The sequence below is a fragment of the Rhyacophila brunnea genome, unplaced genomic scaffold (genome assembly GCF_057557595.1).
Source record: "Rhyacophila brunnea isolate RB1 unplaced genomic scaffold, BYU_Rbru_1.0 scaffold_17, whole genome shotgun sequence".
Classification (NCBI taxonomy): Eukaryota; Metazoa; Arthropoda; class Insecta; order Trichoptera; family Rhyacophilidae; genus Rhyacophila; species Rhyacophila brunnea.
The window spans coordinates 17,921,777-17,942,751 of NW_028232827.1; the positions used below are offsets into that span (position 1 = coordinate 17,921,777).

The window sequence follows — 20,975 nt, forward strand, 5'->3', positions numbered from 1 at the left end:
TATTACTCAGAAATTGAAATGTAATTTTTATTTATTTTTCACACCTTGTGAAGATTTTCGTCATAAGAGCCACATTTCTACAACAATTTTTTTTTTTTGGAAAAAAGGTCTACACATTTAAAAAAAAATACACATACCTAGTACCTTTTTCTAATATTATTTTTGTAACCACTGTATATATACTTGAGAAGTCGAAAACATGTTACGTTTTTGTTGTACTTTAATTGAAGATTAGTTTACAAATAATACACAAGTGACCTTTATTTTCTTTCATAAATTATGATTTCATAGATTTAGCTCCACAATTGCCATTTTGCCTATAATGCAGAGAAAAAAATTGCAAACAAACTAAATTTATAACTCAAAACCGTCAAAATGTCACAAGTGCCCTTTTGATTTTGAGTCGACGATCAGTCAATGAAACTTTAACGTATAATATTCCATACAAACTGTAATCGAAAAAAATAACGTAAAAGTATATTTTTTTAAGTACTTAATTGTACGTATCATACTTTCATATTTATTGTATCATAAAACACAAAAAACAAAAGTTAATAAATTTATTATTTTCTTCGACAAAAAAAATGTATTCATTACACTTAAATATTTTTAAATAATATTAATGCTTTTACTTATTTTTAGATTAAATTATAAAAAATAATCATCACATTTTTATTTTGTTGGTTATGTAATGGAATATTAATTATTTTATATTATAAGTTTAACATTTTTTAGTGAGAAATAATTAACATACCATTAAAGTAATATCATCTATTATGAGTATGAGTATATTATATTCACTGAGTTAACACCTTTTTATTATTGTTTAATTAAAATCACAATAATTACGTAGGATATTTACACGGGAGATAATTAATTATAAATTATATCGGAAATTGTATGCAAGTTGAGATCAAAATAAACACTAGTCACTTCAATATCGATAGTACAACTGTTATAGCTTAGGTTTCAAATACTACTAATCTACACTGGGTGCTAACTGCTAAGAAATCGACCCGACAATGTGGTTTGTGATTCCAATCATAATGACCTGGGTCTGTCTGCTATCAAGGTAGAGTGCCAAAGATTCGACTACGGCAGCGTCCTTTCAAACCCCGCCATCCAAGAATTTTTATAAGTATACATATGTGGTTAGTCATATTTTATGTTAACGATTATTTACTTAGTACACTTATTAAATATATTTTATGGTGGTTTAACAATATACATTTTATTATTTTACAATTTACAAAGTATTGATGTCAATTGATTTTTTTTATCTATCTATTCTTATTGTCAAAACGATCAACAAATCACTTATAAGTAATTCATGGTTTTTGTTTTACTTTTTCTCGTTTATTTAAAATTGCATAAAAATTTGTATTGGCTACATTGAATCCATTAATTGAAGTTGTAGAAAGCCATTATAATAATTTGAAAAATAACTATTTGATAATTATACAATTTTGATAAAAAAATCTTATAAATAAAAGTATTTTTTTCCAAAGAGAAAGCCCCTTTTTATAAATACATACAAAGAGGAGTAATTTTCCTATTTTTTTTACGATACATCATTAACTGATTTAGTGCTAACAACGCAAACGGCAGTTATTTAGAGCAGTAGTTGGTCATTAGATATAATTAACATGATATTTAAGTGTGGTAATTAAAAAGTAATTAACTTTCAGTAGTGAATGTATTAATTTGACCTAATACCAGTTCAAATTTCTGGTAAATTAATAAATACAATTGTAACTTTGCATATGACATTGAGTTTTTTTTACAGAGCTGATAAACATTATACAAATAATATTCATTTAATACACGTTACCACGTTACGACTACTGCATTTACCGAGACTGATATCTGGCGGAGGTGTATCTAAGAATACCGAGCAAAACCAGTCACAATAATTTACGCATTAAATATACATATAGCGGTTGTATACGGTTGATGTATTACAGGTGTGGATTACAATAAGAAAGGCATATTAGTAAACATTATGTGCAATAAAACCTACACAACTAAAATTATAAAAATCTTTTCCCAAATGATATAAATACACCTAAATATTTTTAATCTATTATTTTTTTATCTCGTTCAATTATTATATATATTTTCAGATGGAACATTTTTAGTCAAAACAGATGTACAACAGAAACATAAAACTGTATATAGGTATAATAAAATAATAATAATAAGTATATCTAATGGTTTTATCGAACTTTTATTTTTCCATGTCCGATCCTAAAAAGATCATAACCTCTATTTGATCCATAATTTGTTACAAATACACATTGAAAAACAGCATGTGAATATATCAGATCCAGGATTAGAACATGTGACTTACGATAATATAAACCAAAATGGTAACAGCTAGGCCATCGTAGGCAGTTTACGAACTTCTAGAATTAATGAATACATTTTGATTTACTTGTACTTGTAAGTTCTGCAATTATTTTTTATTAGATATTCATTTTGGATGTAATGTCATAGTAAGCGTAGTTACTTATACCTACTACATGATGACTTATTTTTTTTATCATGGTTAGTAGAACACTAATTTTAGATATGTGTATCATTGTTCCTCTCATTTTATAATGCTTTAGTTAATATTAATATATTAAGGTTTTAGATGTACCAATATTTCCATAATTTCATTTTTAATCACCTTATCTTCATAAAAGATATCAGTATTTTTATGATGTTATAATATTAAAAAAAAAACTTGGTATATAATAACCCCATCACCTAATAAAACAGATTTGATATTTACCTCTGTATCTCTAGGAGGACGTTTTGTTATATATCTTGTAATAAGTACCGAGATAATAATATAATTTTAAAGAACATTACTTTTCTTTATTTATTTCATAAGAGGAGGTGGTGGGTTTTAGAAATATACGGTAGCTCGAGAGCCAGTTATAAGGCCGCAAACACCTTTTAAATTGTTTAAGTAGGTATCAAGAGGACAACTCAAAATGATCTGGAAATAATCGTAGGAAGTATCTAAGTGACCCTAGAGTTTGCAATGGTTAATATGCCAATATCATTTATATAATGACATTATTCAAGAGATAATTTAGACGTAGCATTATAATTCTCTTACATTTTTTTTATAACTTTCTCCTGTTAGATAGTTATTTCAATATAATGCATAATGTACGTCTATGACGATTCTGCGCGAAGACAACTGGGCGCCACGCAATCGAATGAAATTCGAGAATAAATAGACGTTCATGAATTATAGGTACTTTTGAAATTTATATTTAATATTATTATATTATAATTTTATATTTGGTGATAATTTAAATATGCACACGTCAAAAATTCTTCAATTGTGCATATGTGTAAATTTCAACGAGAAAAAAGCTCTCTTATTTTTATATAATGACTAAAGCATGCTAATTTTCAATCCGCAATAAAAATATTATGGTTACTACTTAATATAATATAGAAACTGATTAAAATTCCTAACGAACGTGTATTTATTTCATTAGACATTAGGCATCCAGTTGTTCTATTCCCATAAATACATACTATTTTTTTTTGCAATATACTCTAAGTTAAGTAAACAATATTGTGGTGTTTTTGTACCAAAATACTATAAAACCTTCATCTTTCCATTGAGTTGTAGCTCAAAATCATGTCTTGGCTTCCTCGACTGTCTTCGTTTATCCATAGAAATTGTCCATGACACAGTTAGACTCTTCGACATTGAAAGGAAATGTTGTGTTATGTTTCTTTTTGATAAGAAGCACTACTTCAATAAACTTTCAATTGAATTCCAGTCCGTATAGGTTCCGCAGACTCATTAATTTCAACACCTGATTCCAAATATTCGGCAAAATATCTGTATATGTCTACACATTATGATTATTAATTTTGCTAAAAATAAAATGATAATAGCTGAGAAGGTCATGATTATTTTTATTTTTTTTTAAATTATAGACCTTTTGGTACACAATAAATGGTTTGATTTACCTATCTCTAACCGTCACGTATATGCAGCCATGATTTGTGCACGGCCACCATCCATCATGCTATACACGTGCCTGAATGAAAAGATTTTAGTGCCACACTTCCTTATTCAGAAATGAAGCTGGACGGGACTGATGTAAACTTAAGGATAAAAGATAAACTTCATAGAATAAAAAAAGAGCTTTGACTTGATCTACTGTCATTTACTATATTTAGTAACATGAAGTGTCTTCTATATATATATATGTATCATTGAAACTATGTCCAAACAAATATCAAGTCGGTAGTCTAATGTATAATAGCTTCGTTTCTGGATAAAAAAGTTTGGAGGTAATCGAATGATGGTGTGATGAGGAGATGAGTAAAGAACTGAAGTAGAATGATTGTCCAAAGCGGTTGTTTACTCATTTCACGGATTGACACAAGTATAGTGATGCAATTATACAATGATAAAAGATAATAGCGAGGTAGATATTTTTTCCCGAGGCACGATTATACAGCGTGACAGTTCTCTACCAAGATAAAATGATGAGTGAAATCTTCATTTAATCGTGATAGTCTATTTATTGAACTCCTCACAATTGAATGATGTTTACACTAAGTATCCCTAGCCTTCGGTGAGAAATGCATTTTAACATAATAAATATTAATAATTTTACTGAGTTAAAAGTTCTTATTTGCAATTGGTAATTAGATTCGTGTAAAATATGTATGCTAAAAATGTATGTACTAAGCGGATCTTATTTTATACCATCTCCGTTTCATACCTAGTAAGCACTAACCGATATCGCTGACGGTCTGTGAAAAATGTATAAGTACAAAATTTTAAATAATATTTGAGATTAATTATTATGACAATGCTTGTTCTCACTGGTCTCGTTGATTTCCACAAAAGTGAGGCACTAGAATTGTTTCATTCAGAGACGTTTATATGGAAGGCAGCCATGCACAAATCGTAACTGAATAAATGGGGCAGGTGGAGATGGAATAATCAAAATAAGCATCATTCCTCGTGGGTTCCAAACGACCTTAGATACTCATGCTGCATACTCTAAACATGGTCCATACAGCTAAGCATCGATTTATTATGTAACTGCATCTATTAATTAAATTAATATAATGAGCAAGTTTTCCTATTGTTGACGCTATCATATTTTAATATTGACAATATCATTAAAATAAAGTGAAGATAAACAAAACGTAATTGGGCACATAAATTATAAGGGTCTACAAAATATTTATTTTGCGTGGTTGGCCTTTTCATGGTTGGAATTTGATAAACAGACAATTTAAAATTCTTCTCAAGTTGCTGTAAAATTCAATTACTGCTCACAAGTGTGAAAATAAGCTATATGTATGTACATTAAAAATATATAATATAAGATGTAACATGTTCATGTGTATAGATTTTATGGAATCAATATTACCGAAAATACTATAAATATTTAGAACAATAACACGGTAATAAAAATGCAACATTTAATCTTTTCAATTTACAGTTTAGTTGTTGAGTTAGTTTTATTAAATTAACATATCCTTGCGAAAGCAAAGAGAGAATATTCAATATTCAGTTTTCAATAAAAACTAAATGGATTTGTATTAAGTATAGAAAAGTTTTAACTATATGATTGTGATCAATATTATAATCAAATTCTGTCATATTTTTCAGCTTTCAGTAATCATTTACTATTAAATGTTAAATAAAATATTTTTATGGATTCATATTGTAGACGCATCTTGTCATAAATATTAACTATAATTAAACGATGGTGGAATGCTCGCTATGTTACTGTTCTACATTATACTTTATTATTTTGTTCAAAATTGTCTTTTAAAAAACACCTACGTTTTTATTGTTTCATGAAAATAGATTCATTAATAAAGAATAATAATATAATATTCATTGAAATTCGATGTTATAATATTATTACTACAATAATATTATTATTACCCACGCTACTCATTATAGGCAATTTCAAAAACATTTCTAAGAAAATTATATTTAAAAAATATTTTTTTATAATAAATTTAGAAATTAACTTGAAATTATTGGGAAGTCGGTTGGCACTCTGGTCTGGTGTTCGATGTGTAGATTGATGATGGTGATAATGACGAAGTCTACGATGTAGCAGGGTGAGATTTATTTAGGGGTGAATTTATTTATTCGGTACAATAGTATATTATACATGATAGTTACTAGCTAAGTACTCTGATTCGAGTGACATTGAGATTAATTGTTCTTCGTTATTTATACAATAAAAGGTAGTACATTAACATTAAATTCTGTTACATAATCATAATAAATTAAATATAGAGTCAGCGTTTTAAATTGAGTGGCGAAATGAAATATTATTTGTTATTACAGTTGTAAGAAAATACTATGAAAAATGATTATTCAGCTAATACACCGTAATGGTATAATGTGCGGTGATATGATGTTATAATACACCGTCTATAATTTTGCCAATCGACTTGCTGGTCTAGCTGAATTGTTTACTGGAAATGGATTCGCTGGAAATATATTACTGCAAAGTAATTTGATATTTTTATAAACAATAGATATCTGATCGCTTATTATTCTGCAGCTAGAAGTCATTTTCCTAAATCTACATTTCGTATTATTGTCATATTTTGGTTTCTATTACGTAATGTATTGACGTTGTGAAAAAATTAGAAAATAATCATTGTTATCAACAGTCTGGATCAGTCTCCGACAGTTGGATAGGGCGCTAAGTAGACGAACTTACGAAAAAAAGAAATGTACATAATAATAATATTTTTATGAAATTAGACAAAATATCTTTTATCACAAAAACTTTCTGATTTATTGAGTTTTTTATTAGAAAAAACTAATTTTCATCTTACCTGAAAGCATTCTTGATTTCTGATTTGAAACTCTTCTAAAGAACCAGCTAGACGCTCATGCTTTACCATAAGCTTACCTGCGTAAACCGGGTTGTATCGGGAAGTCCGTGCGGATGGACGGAAAATATGTAGCTCGCGCTAACTGAAAAGCGTTGCGTATTTTTTGCACAAACATAGTCGATATTTTAGTCTTGCGTGAGGATTTAATTAGAAGATGTTACAATCTGTAACTATTTAAACTAAACACGGATAGAATACATACCAAAATAGTAATCATTTATGATATTTACCTTATTTTATCACTGGTTTAACTTAAAGATATCTTTATAATTCTATAACCATAATAATTGTATGTATGGATTCAATGATGAAAAATATATCGTGGGGTTTTTATTTTCATATTAGGTTAACTTATTTAATTTACTACTAAAAGATACTAAATGGTGATAATAAATTAATGTTTTATTATTGAAGTGTGATGTAGAAAGAAAATTGTTAGTGAAGTGTTCGTAAGGAAGTTTTCACTGTAGAGGAAAAAATTCACGGTAGGGAAGAAAATTCCAATAAATCAACTGTAGTAAAGACAATGCTGCTTTGTCGAGAGTTCAGAGTGAAATTGAAAAGTCGAGCAGCCTTCGATTATTAACGTAGTAGCTATGGCATTAATTTCATGAGTCGGCTGAATTATTATTGGTAAGACATCGTTTTCAAAGTTTTCGTGTATAGAGTATAAAATACAACGGCCAGAGCGGAAAGTTTCATTTTAATCAAAGAATACTGCGACATCTCGCTTTTTTATTATTTGTTTGCAACGAAACTTAAGAAACCTTTTACTCTAAATCAAAATTTATCGCTCGACCTTACGTAAAATCTTCGATACTGTTTTTAAAAGAAAAATACGGCAAAATAAAATTTAATTTGCAAATATTTATAACTTTAGATAGAGTTCAAAACGAGCTTACGGAAATAATACATAATAAATTTCCATTTTTTTTTGTTTAATCAACAAAATTTAAACTTAATAATGATATTGATATATTAAATAATAAAATTATATACCCATACTTACTTATCTAGATATACTAAATTATCTCCTTGAGCCCTAGTTGAAAGAGCAACCGTCTTTTTATAAATTCAAATTCGTGAATCTTGGGCACGATCCTGCGACTGGTCATTAAAGTAAATGTTATTTTTTTAAATGTGTATTAGTTAGGCGTTGGGTTGGTTGGGTAACTGATTAACGACTGTTCCTCGTAAAACGTCTATTAATACAACCTTCACCCTCTGCAGGCCTATATGATCCAGTTAGGAGCGATCATGGTAATTTACCATTTATCAACCCAGCTGTATGCAACACGGTGGGAAAATAGAAATCAGAGCATAAGAAACTATTTAGTTTAGGATACAGCGAGACGTTTACATGTGTTTCTGTCGCTCGCTAGAGCTCTTGCATTCTCCTAAGTCTATACTCTACAAGTCTTACTGTGTTACTTAACTTTTTTACATCCGCGGACCACAAAAAAATCAAAAAATATCTGCGGACCATCAGAATTGGAATAAAATAATAAATATTTATATTTACACTATTTTTGAAACAATTGTCGAAATATAATACAACCCCACTTCAAATGTTGGGTTTACTTGTATCCTATTAACTTGAAAAAATCTCAATATCACAATAATAATTATATTATAATAATCGGTGATATTTTCGGTATTGACTATTAAAAGTCATAACATCCGGTCAAACCCAGATTTCATTGACTTTGTTCATAAAGTAACAATATCCATATCGAATTTCATATAATATAATAAGAAATGTGAAACTTCTGATTTTTGTTATAGGTATGAAAAAATTAACTTAATAAGAATCATAATCATTTCGTAATACATACGTTACATATTAAATTAATAACTAATTACTATTTATATAGGCCCGTTTTTATCTATAAAACGTTAAATAAGTGGTTATTATAATATGTGCATGTATTTAATATTTTTATGTTGTATTAGGAATATTTACAATGTTAAATAAAAATAAGAGTGTAATCAATGTATATTATAAATTTAATGTTCACACTGAATAAATATTTTATAAAAAAATATACTTAGCCTTGACAAGTTTTGTTTTAATTATGCGTATAATAAGATATGCTCTATAAACCAAATGAATTATGAAAATAATTATAAAGTCATACAAACATTAACAATGTGCTAATTGGCCCCGTTTTCGTAATATTTTCTTGATAATCTAATCGTTTATATTGATAGTTTTTTTATGGCGTAAATATAAGCAAAGTACAGAAGGTTGGGCTGAATTTAAATCGAAAATTATGTAAATATATACATACATCCCTGCATTTCCAACCAACGCCAAAAGGAATTAGGCAAGGTGTATTCGTAACGTGTGAATTACTGAAAAAATATCGTCGCAAATTACAGATAGGTACTTTATTTAGACTTTTATTAATAACACAACATTACATGCCAAGATACAATGAGTTTATAATCTCTCATATATTTGAGTTACTTTCCAAAATTCCCAACCTGTTTTGTTTGGTGGAAACCTTTTTTAATCTCACGGAATCCTTACTAGGCTGACACACACTATGGTCTAATAATTACAAAATGGTCATGCTATGCATTATGCAGTGACATGCCTAAGCACAGATTTTACTATATGGGATAATTAACTAAATTGACTCCTGACCACTACACCAGTCAGTTTTGACAGGCTATGGTTAATTCGATGCCAAGCTCTACGAGCTTGGACTTGTTATCCGGCCAACTTGTCAATGTGGCGGAGAGCTACAGTATGCAAACCATATCCTCTGGGAATATTAGAAAATGTGCTCTGAGAGGAAAGAGCTGTTGGGCTTTTCGGGTTGTCCGACCTGGTCGCTACAAAGGCCAATTATATTGTATAAAAAAAAAATACGGCATTTTATTGCCGACGTGAAGAACTGTTCTCATTTTGTCTGACCGTATTATTTAAGCTTTGTTGTTTGAATCTTATATATCATAAAATTCATTTATTTTTGTCAAGCCTCCACGCCTTTCTCTCCCAAGGCACTTTTTTAAAAATTATATTACGTCTTTCAGTACGCTCAGTCAAAGCTCATTTCAGAGCGTGGCACTCCATTCATACAAATAAGAAGGATAATCTATGAACCCACACACAACTCATCGAGTCCATCACGAAACGTGCTGCTATTGTCACGAGTTGTTCACTCGACATAGCACTTCCGTCATTCCACTCGAATCAAGTCTATTAGTGCATTCTTATAATTATCCCATCAGTACATAATTACCTCGTGATTATAATCTCACGCCATCATCCTTATTATTGTAGTCAGTGTATTCTTGTATCAACCAATATACTCTCATATTCTCAAAAACCAAGCACAACAACCTTCTATAACCTTATCAACAGCAAAACTTACTTATTGCATATTCTTTATTGATATCTTAACCAGATACATAGGTACGTACAGAAAATATTTAAAATTATGATTAACACCTCCACTAACATATAAAAGATATTAGCGCAGCAGGAAAATTTTTATAATGTTTACGTAATTTACAATCAAAAGTTTTATTATTCGTATCTCTTCCCTAATCTGCTGTCTTTTTAGAAAATCTTGCCATAAGCAACGCACTTGTCTACCGGCATGGTTCCGGTAGCTTCATATAGCTGCTAAAAAATTTTCTTTCTAGATAAAATTCGCTCGAGTTCAAAATTAATACTTATGATGTGATATATCCATATTTAAATAAGCTCAACTTGCCATCACTCCATTACTTAAATGCAAATAAAGTACTTACTTATTATTTTATCTTATAGACCATTTTGGGTGAGATTTTCCAAACTCTTGCGGAGCTTCCGATAGATCTTGAGGATCCCAGAGTTTCATGGAACCCCGATTGGTAATCACTAATTTAATGAGTTGATCGATCCATAATAATATTTACTCATAAAAATATCAGTTGTATTCTATTAAACTATGTAGGTATATACAATTATTTTTTATTCAAGATCACACATAAAAGATTTAAGAATGTAAGAATAAGATTATTTCTAAAAGATTTGCTTCAGAATTTGTTATATATTTTTATATGATTATAATTGTAAAAAAATAAGGATTATCATCATGTTTTCAACTTTCAAATTTTCTCAAAGTTTTGGACTCACTGCAGAGGCCAGTCTTGTCTCTTTTTAAAAACATTTTAGAGTAGAAAAAAAAAGTTTATTGGCAGGATCTACATTAAAAATCGTAATGTAGCGATGTCATGATTTTTGTAAAAATCTTGTCAACATCACGCAATGCGACGATAGGGAGGTTGATTAGATGTATTCGCTTATCTATACTCACCTTTGGTTAGGGTAAGGAACTCAAGTTTTGATTGCTGCAGGTCCATCAGTCAGTCAACGTTTTCTGAGCATTTCGACATAATATTTATTTTGCTCGATATATTGAGAGAATTAAATGAAAAGTTATATTAGTTATCTACTTATAAACGTAGGGTTAAAACGGATCCCCTTTTGAGTTGGTCCATTCCAGCTTCGCTCCGGGACTAAATACTTGTGCCATATCTGATCCAGGGTCTGCTCCGCTCTGGGTAAAAAGTTTTAATAGATATTATTTGTATACAAATGTAAAAAAAATAAAAAAAAGGAATTTTGAAATAAGGTTTATTATTCATCCTTTTCATTATTAATTATATTTAAAAAACCGACAGTAAATTGTCTTTCATTAGCTGTCTCTTCTGTAAAAAAAATGAGGTTATTTATCACTCGGCAATGTTGCTGTATTGTAAATAATTCCAGTGTTGCAAAGTGGATTCTAGGACGAAAATTTAATAATAAAAAAACATCCGGAGCAGTGGAGCACTACAAATTTTCGGTGCTCCAGCTCCGCTCCTGCGCCGGGTAAAACCTTACTGTTCCACTGATCTATGCTCTTGCTCCGAGCTCCGCTCCAATTCTCTGCTTATAAACATAAACCACAATTACGTAAGTATAATATTAGACTGTAAAAAAATAAAAAGTATTTTTTGTATATTTGTCATATTTTATTGTCCAAAACAGAAAACTTATTCTACGTATGTTTTCAGGAAAACTATAGTTTTGTTTTAGTATCTAATTAAAATTATTATTTCTGAATTAATATATGAAATTATTATATTACAAGAAACAGCAAATCAAATTTGGTGAGTAAAATATTATTTATTTTAATGTCTATTTATTTACAGATCATTATAAATGCATTATTAATCAGAGTCCAACTTTCTCCCATTGCCAAGGCAGAGGATGTTCTTCTGTGAAGTATGTAGCATATGTTCGTCTGACTTCCTCAGCAGCACGTCTGTAATTATTGCTGCCTAGATTATTAATAGGCTGCAAAATATTGGCACTTTCCCTCCAGAGCCCAGGTGTTATATTTCCAGTGTTTAAATCCTCTCTATCCACTGCTTGTTGTGGAAAGTAGTTGGCTAGAGCAATCTTTCGTAACCAGTTATGAAGACTGCAAGCAGCCCAAATAACTTTATCAATGATTTCCGGTTTCAGCTCAATCGGTCTTAAAAATATTCTAAATTGCCATGCAAGTATGCCAAAAGCATTCTCTACGACCCGTCTGGCACGGGAAAGACGATAATTGAATATCTTTTCAACATCACTGAGACCAGTTCTACTGTATGGTTTCAGCAGATTTTCTCTTAAAGGGTAAGCATAATCTCCAATAATTACCCCGTATTCAGGCATCCCGAGAGTATGGCTTTCCATTGCAATATTCAGAGTGCTATCTCTGAATATTGCACTGTCACTTGCTCGGCCATTTCCACCTACGTCGATGTACGAGGGTGGGTCAATAAGTCCTTAGAAAAGCCGACAGGTGGCGCGACTAGTACTGTAAGCGGTTTGTTTTCATGCAGTGGCACTACCGATTCAGTATGCTGCGAAGTTTCAATCAGATTGGTCGGGTTGTTGTGTGTTTCTCGTACATTTAAAAAAAAAATTGCTTGTGGAAAATGGAAAAATGGAAAATGGAGAAAATTGAGTTTAGAGCTGTTATTAAACATTTTAATATAAAAGGGTTAACAGCAAAGGAAATAAAAAATGAGTTGGATTTAGTTCACGGCATATCTGCTCCTTCACTTGCAACTATTTATAACTGGTTAAATGAATTTAAACGTGGTCGTACATCAACAAAGGATGAACCACGCTCAGGACGTCCTGTAGAGGTGACTACACCAGAAATGATCAATAAAATCCACGATATGGTGTTAAGTGACCGAAGATTAAAGTTGAATGAGATAATTGAGGTTACAGGGATCTCAAAAGGTAGCGTCATTTCTATTTTACATGACAAATTGGGCATGAAAAAAATTTCTGCAAGATGGGTGCCGCGTTTGCTCACAGTCGACAATAAACGCAATAAGGTGGTGGCCTCTAAAGCCCTGTTGTCGCTCATGCAACGCAATCCGGATAAATTTTTTCGTCGCTTTGTGACTGTAGATGAAACATGGATACACCACTATACTCCCGAGACGAAAGAACAGTCAAAGCAGTGGATTGCAAAAGGCGAACCATGTCCAAAGAAGGCGAAAACCGTAAAATCAGCTGATAAGGTTATGGCTACTGTATTTTGGGATGCACGTGGAATTATTTTCGTTGACTATTTGGAAAAAGGAAAAACAATAACAGGGGATTATTATGCATCTTTATTGGCCCAGCTAAAAAACAAAATTGAAGAAAAACGGCCTCATTTAAACAGGAAAAAATCCTCTTTCATCAGGACAATGCCCGTGTTCACACATGTTTACGAGCAATGGCTAAAATTGAAGAATTGAAGTTTGAATTGGTCGACCACCCACCGTATTCGCCAGATTTAGCTCCCAGTGACTTTTTCCTTTTCCCAAACTTAAAAAAATGGCTAAGTGGACAACGTTTTTTTTCAAATGAAGAAGTCATCGATCGGACAAATGCTTATTTTGAGGACCTTCCGAAAACTTATTTTTCTGACGGTTTAAAAAAAATTGAGAAACGTCTAACCAAGTGTATTGAGCTCCAAGGAGATTATGTTGAGAAATAAAAAAAAAATACAAAAATAAAAACTGTTTTAATGTTTTTTTCTAAGGAACTATTGACCCACCCTCGTAAGTAAAGCAGTAATCGGCATCAACCATAGCAAATAATATGATACTATAGGTTTTTTTGTAATTGAAGTAGGCTGAACTGGAACAGGGAGGTCTTTTAATGGTTACGTGTTTCCCGTCGATGGCTCCAAAACATTTAGGAAAATTCCAACGCTGGAAGAATTTCTTTTCGATTTCTTTCCATTCATCAACTGTTTTAGGTACCTGTAAACAATAAAAGTAATAAATTAAATTAAATTAAATTAATATTTTAAATAAATTGAAATCAGTAACAGATTTGTATTACTTCTAGGATCTGTCACAAAACAGCCAAAAAACAGTGCCAGATGTGGGCAGTGAAAGCTGTAGGAAATCTGTTGAGTCCGACAACGACAACAACTGCCCAGAAAAATGCTGCAAGATCAAGTCGCCTGCAAAAATGAGACCACCAGCGACGCCAATGAAAACGGTTAAAAAACGACCAGCATCCGAAAAATATCCTTCTGAAATATCAGAAGCGATTCACCAATTGGACCAAATTGCACAGAATGCATCTGAAGAGAAACCGTTTGACATTTTCGGAAAGTTTGTTGCATCTGAGCTTCGTCAGCTACCACAGTGACAAGCCATCTTACTACAGCAGGAACTTCAAAACTCTATCATTCGTTCTAAGCTATCCTCTTTGGAGCATGTCGTTTATTTAAGCCCACAACAAGTTGTCGATAGTGCATTTTCACCATCTTCTAACCATTCACTTGCTTCACATTCTGTCTCTTTAAACGAGGATAATGACGTTTTAAGACAGGCTATGTTTAATACATTTGGGGCAAATATGCAGCAATATTATATATTGTAACTATACTTTCATGAAATATATTCTTACAAGAAAAACTGTTGTTAATAATTATTCGTAGTAAATTAATTTTCACTCACCTCAATAAATGATTGAAGGGCGCGAGAAATCGCCGTAAGCACTTCGGGCAAAAACTTCGATATTGTTGGTTCCGGAATTCGAAACAGGTATTCCAGAGACTTGAATGAATCACCAGTTGCTAAATAACGTAGTGCAACTTCCAGTTTTATGACTGCTGGGATTGCCATCCTCATTTTCGTATCTTGTTTTTGAGAATTCCATCTACCATTTGCAGTAAATTATCAAAATGAGTACAGTTTAATCTCAAAATATTTCGATAAGCCACATGATCTTCGTCTTTCAACTCTTTCAGTAAATTGCTCGATGCACCATATTTCTCACGTCTTTCTATCCATGATTTTACCCACAATCTTCTGTGCCTCAATTTCTGCTTTTCTTTCCTTTCTAATTTTCTTTTTAATAGCATGAGCTAAAATAATGACTCCCGCGCGAATTACTTCCGTCGACATTTTGAAAAGGTACCACTGATTGTATATAATAATTATATAATACTGTATGTAATGTATTGTATTCAACTGCTTGTAGTTATTTAAAATTAGCAAAAATGCTTGCCGAACAATGTTTCCATTAAACGTCAAAACGGTAAATTTCAAAATGAGTAGTTCGTTTTTTCCGCCACCATCGCTCTACAGCGCAGACGCAGTAGGCCCACAAGCCGGCGTGTAGCCTATAAAGTTGACCGGCTTTCAATTTTTCTCGGTAGAGTGTTTACAACCTGCTTATTAGTTAGTTCGATGATTACACTGGGCAAATTTACAGGCAGATTATAAGCTCGCCAATAAACAGCTCGTAAAGAAGCTCAATGTAATTGAGGCTTTACATTGCGGCTGGCCACACGCAAAAAATACACTCTGATCTGTTTTCCTAAACGCGCCAATAGAAGTATAACTTCAAAAACAAGCTTAAAAAATAATATAATCACCTGCATAGGTTGTATGAGTGCCTAGACATTTTCCAGTGCTTTTATAAGAATGTAGACTAAAGTAAATAGCAACATGACACCTACTTTTGTATTTCATAAACCATCATCTACTACCTAAACGCTACAGGGATTTTATAAGAATCTTATACATTCGCCTAGTATGAAAATATCATTATTCATTATTTAAATTTAGTAAGAATGCGAAAATTCTAAAAGAAATTGCCATGGTAACTATTAAACAATAATCAAAAACGAATTGTCTTTAATCGATTATAAAGCAATATACCTACATCAGTTTATGAGTGCCTAATACATTTTTTCCAGTGCATCGATAAGAATGTAGTGAATATTTGAAAAATAGAACATTATGATAATTTTATATTTTTTCACAAACAATCTACCTTATCTATGAGCTTTATATTATTTGAGCCTAATACATTTTTTTGTAAATATGGAATATCAATATAATTTTTAGCGTAGTAATAATAGGTGAAAATTGTAAAAGGCATTGTCATTTCTTCATAAACAATCTGCCTGCAGGATCTTATGCGAGCCTAATACTTTTTTTTTTAAATATGCGATATGAATATTATTGTAAGCTAGGTGAAAATTCTAGAAGACATTGCCATTTTTTTAAAACAATCTACCAGCAGGGTTCTATGCGAGCCTGATACATTTTTTTCAAAATATGCGATATGAATATTATTTTAAGCGTAGTAATAAATAGGTGAAAATTGTAGAAGGCATTGTCATTTTTTCATACACAATCTACCTGCAGGGTCTGATGACAGCCTAATACATTTTTATTTCAAAATATGCGATTTGAATATTATTTTAAGCTAGGTGAAAAGTCTAGAAGACATTGCCATTTTTTTAAAACAATCTACCTGCAGGGTTCTATGCGAGCCTGATACATTTTTTCAAAATATGCGATATGAATATTATTTTAAGCGTAGTAATAAATAGGTGAAAATTGTAGAAGGCATTGTCATTTTTCATACACAATCTACCTGCAGGGTCTGATGACAGCCTAATACATTTTTTTTCAAAATATACGATTTAAATATTATTTTAAGCTAAGTAAAAATTCTAGAAGACAGTGACATTTTTTCAAAAACAATCTACCTGCAGGGTTCTATGAGAGCCTAATACATTTTATTTTAATTTGAAATATCGATATTATTTTAAGCTTAGTAATAAATAGGTGAAAATTGTAGAAGGAATTACCATTTTTCATAATCAATCTACCTGCAGGGGTTCATGAGGGCCTAATACATTTTTTTTAAATTTGTAATGTCGACATTATTTTCAGCTTAGTAATAAATAGGTGAAAATTCTATTTTTAAATATGTATGTAATATATTTTAAGCTTAGTATTAAAAATGTGAAAATTTTAGAAGGCATAGTCATAACCAAGATAATTTTTAAATAATAATAAAAACTATTTTCATTATTAATTTGATTATAAAATATTATACCAATATATACCTACCTGCAGTGGTTTTATGAGTGCCAAATATTTTTTCCATTGTATATTACTATTATAAGAATGACGTGAATATTCGAAAAGTGGATTGATTGCATCATGATAATTTTGTATTTCACAAACCATCTACCTTACGTCCTTCTATAATCTATACCCATAATGTACCTGGTACCCTAAATAAATAATGTATTTTGTGATTTTGTGATGTGTGACACGCAAAAAAACATTATTGTAATAATATACTACTAGCAGAGCCAGCTGGCTCTCGCCAGTCTGTCTCGCTAGGCCTTGCAGACAGCTTTTCGTCATAATGACTTGGTGTTGGATTTTAATATAATTGTAAAGTATGTATAGACGGCGCCATTGTTTTCCCTTCGGGGTGGATTTTTATCCACGTCAAACAGTTAAACATTTAACCGATTTGTCAGTTTTATGATTTGCATGTCGTCACTGCCAATACAAATTTGGAGTCATATGCGTAGTCTATTCTGGAGTCTGGCCTTCACAATATCGTCTGACACCATTTCAGGCTGCTATGCCTAGCAGAACAGCTGGCAATCGCCGATTGCTACCACTGGCATTTTAATTTTAATACAATATATGTTTAGCTATGTGCATTTAAATATGATAATTAATTATACATCTCAATTGTGATTATCATAAATAGCGATCCAATATAACGCAAATATTAATCTCTTTCGGGTCCCATTTACATAATTGAAAAAGGTTAGCAGCATAAAAAATAAATTTAAACACTTTTTTTCATTGTCTATAAAAAATAAATGCTTGTAGCCGTAGAAAAATATTTTAAAATCATATTTTGATTTAAAAATTAACCTTAAACAATATAGTTTGCCGGTGCGGAACATTCATATCGAGACTGATAGTTGATAAATAATAAAGCAATACATATTATTATATCGTCACCGTTCAGGCAAAAGTCACCAACCCTGAAAATGGCAGTTTTGAGTTGAGTATGTCACCCGAAGCGTAAAATTATGTTCTTTAAGATGCAAAACTCACCTCGGTACATTAGTTAGTAAAATTTTGCTTAAATCCGAATTATTTGTTTTTCACTAAATGACTTTCGATAAAATCTTAACAAGCAAAAGTCATTATAGGTGAATAGACATTATTGACTCTATAAAAAAAAATCCTTCGTTATAAATATACAAGCAAAAGTCACTATACTATGGATGGTGAGTTTTACTGATGCTTCTTTTGGCTAACATTGTTCAGATTATTAACAAGCAAAAGTCACCAAACCATAATTTGAGCTACCTTGCCTCCTTTAAAACCTTCCAGATGTTTTAATTAGCATCAAAAAGTAAAAGTACCTTAAAGAAAATATTAAGAAGACATGAGAAAATAATTTAATGTAGATAAAACCTTAAAAACATTAAAATCTGATTTTTCCTGCATTTTCAAACTTTCAAATTGCGATATCTCAAAACTATGTTTTTAGGGTTGGTGACTTTTGCCTGAACGGTGACGATATCTGAGTCTGTTCAATAATGTCAGTCAATTCTGATAAGAATAGGGGTTTATAAGACCTAAAGATATGGAATCAGCTTAAAGAGGCCTTCATCCAGCAGTCGATTGATACAGGTTGATGACGATATAAATGGGTAGGTATATTAAGTAACAAATAAAAAAAAATAGCAGTTTACATGGTCAAGAAGAGTAGAATTATGTTAGGATAACCTTCATCCAGCAGTGGTTTGATCTTGGTTGATGATGATAATGACGATATTATGAATGGGTAAATATAATATCAGCAATTTTGATAAATATAGCAATTCATATGACCGACAGAAATGCAAACAACTTAAAGAGGCCTTCATCCACCAGTGGATTGATTCAGACTCATAGGCAATATAAATAAATATAATTTAATATCACCGATTTTGATAAATACAGCAATTTAAATGACAGAAAGGAGTAAAATCACGCTAGGGAGGCCTTTATCCAGCAGTAGATAGGTTCAGTTCGATGATGATAAGGACGACAGAAATAGGTATAATATCAGAAATTCGTTAAACCGATAGTAGTAGAATCAGGTTGCGGAACCTTTCATCCAGTAGTGGATTGATCCTGGTTGATGATGATGATATGAATATGTATATAAATATAATATCACCGATTTTAATAAATACAGCAATTCAAATGACAGAAAGGAGTAGAATCAGGCTAGGGAGGCTTTTATCCAGCAGTGGATTGGCTCAGGTCGATGATGATAAGGATTATAGAAATGGTTATAATATCACAAATTTGTTCAACCGTAGTAGATTCACGTTACGGAACCCTTCATCCAGCAGTTGATTGATGATGATGATGACGATATGAATATATAGATAAATAACATTAGAATTTTTAATAAATATAGAAATTCAAGACTGTCAAAAATACAATCAACGTAGAGAGGCCTTCATCTAGCAGTGGATTTATTGAGGCTCGTGACAATAACGCATTATATTATATAGATAGGTAGATAATATAATATCACTGATTTTGATAAATATCACAATTCATGTGTAAGTACGGAGTAGAATAAGGTTGAGGAGGTAAGGCTGAGGAGGCCTTCATCCAGCAGTGGAAAGGTCCAGATTGATGATGATAAGGACGATAAAATTGGTAGATATTATACTATATCACAAATTTTGATTACTGTAACAATTCGTATTAATTTCTTTCATTGTTTGCAATGGCAACTTTGATAGTTTAATATGACTATATTAATCTATGAAAGTTAATAGCATAGGTAATTAATTATTCAATAAAAATAGAGTGCGTGAACAACCACAAAGAAGTATTTAAAAAAATCTAATTTGGAATTCAATTATGTTATCTATGGAATAATTCCACATGTTGTTGGTTAGTTTTTTTATAATTTATTAAACCCTGCCTAAACCAATCAATAGTAGTTTAAAATATTATTCTATCTATTAAAATCCTTTCAGCACATCTATTGTGTCCGCATTAGATATAATTATCATGTTATTTAAATGTGGTAATTAAATAGTAATTAAATACTCCGTGGTGAATGAGTTAAATATCCAAAATGATGTATGATTTAATGGCATAATTTTTAATATTTTTATAGACAGATGCGTATTATGACTTGGTTTTCCCAGGGTTTAATTGAATTTTAAAAACTAACCAACACCATCTGTAAATTGTAGTCTTATTTCAATGTAAACAAATACGCCTAACTGACAAAGCTTAGTCTGTACTATCTATGGTGGATCCACCCTACCTCCACCCATCGCCGCAGCCGGATAGTCTAATTTTTGAGTTTTTTAGATTTTAGATTATTGCGTTACAATACGTTTTATTTATCCAATGGGGGAAGATCCCATTATATTGAAAAAATGTAAAATCTATTTTTCATGTCTTTTAAGATACATACTCGTAATTACCACCCTGAAGGGGTGTGTCCATATGCTTTGCTTCGGAGCAAAAATGGTATTTTATTTTTAAATAAGTAGATTCTTAATAATACTACTGAATAAATTCCAACATGCTTAATTTATTATTTAACAAATTATCTGGGTGAGGACATAAAAATATTATTTTTTTAACGTACAAAAATGGAAAAGTAGTAGCTACTTACTTATAGTACCTACCTAATTATGATGTAAAATAGTAAT

The 20,975-nt window shown here is 30.9% G+C and overlaps 1 protein-coding gene and 1 pseudogene across 1 annotated transcript in view; both read right to left on the minus strand.

Moving 5' to 3' along the window:
• LOC147073788 (UNC93-like protein) overlaps positions 1–1,048 on the minus strand; it is a 234,143-nt gene extending 233,095 nt beyond the window's left edge. The window contains exon 1 of the mRNA XM_085944800.1: positions 755–1,048. The gene's annotated coding sequence lies outside the window, so the exon portion shown is untranslated. The remainder of the gene's footprint in view (positions 1–754) is intronic.
• A 12,932-nt stretch (positions 1,049–13,980) lies between these two features.
• On the minus strand, positions 13,981–15,323 carry LOC147073789 (uncharacterized; annotated as a pseudogene).
• Between the last annotated feature and the right edge of the window lie 5,652 nt (positions 15,324–20,975).